The sequence below is a fragment of the Condylura cristata genome, unplaced genomic scaffold (assembly GCF_000260355.1).
Source record: "Condylura cristata isolate star-nosed mole 26May11 unplaced genomic scaffold, ConCri1.0 scaffold00025, whole genome shotgun sequence".
Classification (NCBI taxonomy): domain Eukaryota; kingdom Metazoa; phylum Chordata; class Mammalia; order Eulipotyphla; family Talpidae; genus Condylura; species Condylura cristata.
The window spans coordinates 24590104-24595718 of record NW_004567126.1 but is presented as its reverse complement, the minus strand read 5'-3'; positions in this window follow the sequence as shown (position 1 = coordinate 24595718).

The following is a 5615-nucleotide window of genomic DNA, read 5'->3' as shown; positions in this document are numbered from 1 at the left end:
CCCTGAGTCTCTGGCCTGTACCCCAGTTCTGTATGCACAAATAAATAAATCTTTAAAAAAAAAAAAAAGTATTGGATTTTAATAAAGTATTGGATTTTGTGTACAACCTTTGAAAGAGAAAAAGATGGCACTTGGGAGATGTAAAAGCCTTTACTAGTAATCTGGCTACTTCCTGAAGTCACACCCTGAATCCTGTGAAAGATTAGGGCTTCAAATATCATTAATAGTGCAGAGTCCTAATACATTGTACCTGGAGGCAGTTGCATTGTTTTTCTTCTAGAGATTTCAAAAATACCCACCAGATGGCACTAGTCTTAATCTAATTTTTACCCATAGGCTAGCTGGCAGATATATTTTGATATGTGCATTTAAAAAATTCATGAAGAGTATATTTGCATATCTGCTTTGGCTCAGTTTATATTAAGCACAAGCATCTGGTGATTACTTTGGCCTCTTCCAAATCTAGTCTCTCACCATTTTGTTTCTTTTTTCTTTTTTCTACCCACTCAGTCTGTCATACTCACCCTGTACATTCTGTACCCACATGCTAACATTGGATCCTCAATTTTACTAGTTTTACTATTCTTTCTTTCTGACTTGTTTCTTGTGTGTATTTGTGTGTAACTAAGTTCTTGAAGTTTTTGTTAAAAGACTAGGCCAGGTTATATGATGCTATACAGTAGACACTCAACATGTTTAATAAAATAATGTATTGATAGAGAGGAAAATATAGAGGGATACCAAAAATTATTTATACTTCCCTTAGAAAGACAGAGTCCCATTTTTAAAATTACTATAATTAAATATTAAATGATATAGAACTTACTGTGATCTTTGAATTTTCAAGAGAGATGCACTTATTTATTCAGACAGTATCTATTGAGCATCTACTATGTGCCAGGAAATATTCTTGGTTCTGGAGATAAATCAGAAACACAACATTGAAAATCCTGCCTCATGGAGTTCACAAGTTTGGCCAGGATGAGACAGACAATAAACAAATAAACAAGTAAATGTAAATATACAAGATGAGATGAATACTATATAAAAAGTAAAAGTACATCAGGCAAAGAGGTTTGGGAGTACTAGGGTGAGAGGGTGTTGACATTTTAAGTAAAGAGTCTGAGAAAGCTAATGGGCCAAACTGACCGTTTAATGACCTAAAGGAAGAGCAGAGCTAGCAGAGCGAGCCACTCATCTCTGGCGAGTGCTGCAGGCAGAGTAAGAGCAGATCCAGACCCGTAGGGACTGTAGCAAGAGCAGGAGAGCTGAGAGGAATTTCATGAGGAAGTGGGGCTTGCACCAGGCGTAATGAAGACAGCTGTAGAGGTGTGGGGGTCTTTGGCAGAGGGTGAAAATGAACTTTCTACATCCGTAGACAGTGAGGCGCCTGCTAACCTGAGCAAAGGTGATTGGAGGTGAGGCCTGAAGAGCTAGCGCAAGCAATTTTAATCTGACACTCGTGTTTGAAGGCATTTGCGCAGTTGGGCCGTGAGATGAGTGTATTGTCTGTGCAAGATGAAGGGGAGCGACTGGCAGAAGAACCTGTAGTTGAAAAGAGCAATTTTGGAGTCAGGAAGGTTGGGCAGCTTTTTCAGCAGATGTGAGCACTTTCGTGTTTATGCTAATGTCTTCGAAGATAAATGTAATAGAAATCACAAATACATGTTCCCGCCAAGGAATGCCACTAAGGTGAAAAAATAGAAAAGATCAAGAAATTATTTCAGAATCATTTAAAAAATACTCATTGACAAATGTGTTTACTGAAATCACCTTTCTGCTTCAACATCATTAATGATTGCCCATAATAGACGTGTTAACTTTTACATTGGTATGAATTTCACACATCTTCCTTCCACACAGAGAGTCACAGTCAATATTTTCACTACATGACAGTTCTGTTAAAGGCTCCAAGTCTTACGCAGGCTTACATGTTATTATCTGTATTTACAGAAGTGATGAATGAGCTTGCTAATGTTTCCTCCACAGGCTCACTCATTCATTCAAATAAAAACATTTACTGGGTGCCTTCTATATGGCAAAATAAAAGGTATTGTGTAATGACTAAGAACATGGACTTTGGCACTGTGTAGTAACTGTAGAGCCTAGGGCAAGTTACTTATCTTCCCAACCTGTCTTTCTTCATACAAAAAGTGAGGACAATTAAAATGCCCTACTGTTTATGGCAATTGTGACCATCAAATGCCCTAATGTATATAAGTTTGCCACGTGCCAAGTACAGGACGTGGCATGTGTGAAAGAGCAATTTTGCTTTTATTACTGTTATGTATAGATTTTTGGGTTTCTTTCAGTCAGTGAGGAAAGGACCTGCAATTGTTGCTAATCTTGATCTAACACAGGGCTGAGGGGTTCTGGTATAATTTCAGAAATCAAGCAGCATGGCAGAGGTAGGGAGAGCAGCTTGCTAATTCTGCCTCTCCTGCCAGCAGAGTGAATGAAAGGGCTACAGTGGTGGGAGTGGTTTGCAGCTTTCCCAAGTTCCAGCACCGTCCTAGTTATTCCCAGTTCTTTTGGCTAACCCACTTATTCTCCCAACTGTGGCGTTGCTAGCACAAAGGAAGGAAAGTGGAAGGATGGAAGGAACAGTAATCCTTAGTGTTGCTTAGAGCTAAAGCTCAATTCTTTACCTGGGGCACTTTCTCAGGCTGGCCATGATAAGCAAACTGAACATAGCTTCTGAGCAAAAAATATTGCAATTATATGGTTGAACAGGAATTTTTTTAACTTTTTGCAAGAAAGACAGGCTATTGTGGAAATACATAATTTGTGTTTAAATTTGGAAAGATTTCTATCATTGTGGGGAGGACAGCAGAACAGAATATTTGGAAACTGTACTATTTACATTTAAATGAACTCAGGTGAAAGTGAAATGCCACTTAAACTTTAGTTCCATATTTTCATTAGCCACACAGCAGGTGCTCATTAGTCACAGGAGGCTGAGTTGGACACACAGATCCAGAACACTGCCAGCATCACAGAAAGTTCTGTTGGCTCCCACTGCTACAGAATATGTGGTCGGTGTAACTATAGACTTCCTAGACTTCCAGGAAATGGGGCAGTTTTGGATCTTATGCCCTATAGTAAGTCTTTCATCAATTTTCTACCATTCTCATTCTCCAGCCTGCTGTGAGGTATGGGGCAAGCAGCTGGGGGCTGGGCCTCAGGACCCTCTGGCTCAGCTCTTAGCTGCCATATAGATTAACCGAGTAATTGTGAGCATCTTTCCTGGTCTTGCTTCCTTCATCTGTGAAATGATGGAGCTGGCCAAATGAGACGGAATTTTTTTGAGCTTTAAAATTCCATCTTTTTCCATGAACACAGAGCTCACAGGTCCTACTTTGAAAAAAGTAGGATAAAAGACCTGGTGTTTGAGAAACAATGCCCTCTTGGCACAGAAAACTGTCAGCAGGCTGCCTGTTTTCTTCTGTGTCCAAAGCATGCGTGGTTGTCAACCAATCAGAACCCTTTATCTGGGGACCCACCAACTGGCTGTTTGGGCTTTGCATCTCTGTGCAATGGAGATGTGTGGCACACAATCTTACGCTGTTGGAAGTCACAGTTCTCTTTAAAGAGGGTCTTGTTGCATTAACATGGGCTACTGACATGGCTAGGGCTACACCAGGAAATGTGGGCGCCAGGGGTTTTCACAGCCAGATTCTGAAGGACCATAGTCTTCTGACTGTGGGCTGCCCAGAGTCAGGCTGATTTGTCTCCATGGTGTTTCCCCAGCCTTTGCCTGAACTGAGCCCACAGCATTTAACCAGCCACAGCCACTTAACCACCTCTGTGGGTCTTCTGTTTTCAGCTTGCTGTGGTCAGAGGGAGGTGTCTGTCTCTTTGCTCAGAAGCAACTTTGTGCATATTGCTGTAGATATTCACACTAGATGTTCTGGCTGCTCTGGCAGATTTTCTTTCTTATTTTGAGGCTGCAGTGATGGAGTGTGTGTGTGTGTGGGGGGGGGATTTCTTTCTCTCTAGTGAAGAGCAGGAGGAGGAGCAAGAGGCCAGGAGGTTGACAAGGAAACTACTTACTTTTCTTACTGAGGTACTCACAGGGATTTGGGAGGGGGATGCATACCTCCCCAACACAGGGTAGACTCCTTACTCCTCAAACTGCCACTGTTGAGGAACAGCTATGTCCTTGGGCAAGGTACTGACCTTTGAGCCTTCACCCCCTGCAGGTCTTCCCTCTGTGCCGCTGATGTTGAAAGGTAGCATGATATGGGTCTTCCTCCAGCTTCCAATTTTCCTACAGAAACAAGTGTGCATTGAGTACAAATGCCTAGTCTTCTTCAAAACAATAGCACATCTGTGGCTTGAAGAATTAGAAATGGGAACGGCTCTTTCATTGGGGCAAGGTTGGTTTTTTTTTTTAAGATTTATTTTTTTTATACATACAGAACTGGGGTACAGGCCAGAGGTGCAGGGGGTGGTGAAAGGATTCACGAGAAACAGAGTGGGGAGCAGAACAGACAGATGGACAGAAATACACTGCTGAGGGGAGCAGCAGGTGGGTCAAGAGAGGTCTGCCACACCATGTGGGTCACCTCCCTGGCGCGGGATCGAACTGGTCTGCAGTGGTTGCGATAGTTTCATGGTGCTGCGCTTTAACCCACTGTGCCCCATCTGGGCAGGCTTTTACCCAGCTTTTACAAAAGCACATTTTGGGGTGGTATTTATTTTAGTTCAAGTTCATTTAATTAATTTAAAACTCACTGAAATTAGGATTTTACATTTGAGCAGTTATTTTGGAAAAAGGGAAAAAAGGAAGCAGGAAGGCAGACTTTGGTTGAAGATAGACTTTTGGTTCCCTTGTTTATGTTTTGTTCAGCACAGCTCTAATAAATGTGCCCTAGTCAACTATCAATAACCATACTTCTCTTTCCTATCAGCTTTTTTTGCTGTCTTCCTGGCTGATTCTTCCCTTTCTCTTTTTGTTTCTCTCTATTCTTTAGCCTAACCTCACAGTCCAGACCCCGAGTGGAAAAGGTTAGTGTTTTCAGCTTGTCTAGGGGGTAAAAAATCCTATGATTCACTCCCCTTCCGGTGTGGTGGGGTGGGTGGGGCGCTGGGGGCCTTAAATCAGCTCAGCTTCTCTGTTTATGTGTGTAGTGTTCGTGTATGGCCCGTCTGCCTGCAAACCTGGTGTCGTGATTCCAAGCGCACGCACACGGCGGCACGCCCGCCTGTGTCAACGTGCGTGTATCTGGTGAGTGCAGTGCGCCCTCACGCCTGCACGCATGCCAGCAAGCCCAGTGTTTGTGTCTGCCGTGAGCGCACTCATGCCCCCCACCGGTGTCTGTGTGTGCGCGCCCGTGTGCAGCGCGTGCACCCGCCCAGCCCGCCCCGTGCGCCCTGGTGCTCTCCCTCACACGCGCCGGCTTGGGGTCCGCCCTCCAGCGCCCTTCCACCCAGTGAGCGCCCAGCTGTTTCTATAGGAACCGCTGCAGCGCCGGGCCCCCTCCAGCCCGGCCCCCAGTGCGAGCATGCCCAGTGGAAGCCGCTAGTTTGGCTCGGGTCTAGGTTTCCAGTAAGTGGCATGCGGGACTCCGGAGAGATCCCAATGAGCTGAGTCTTTGTGTGTAGAGGGCGGC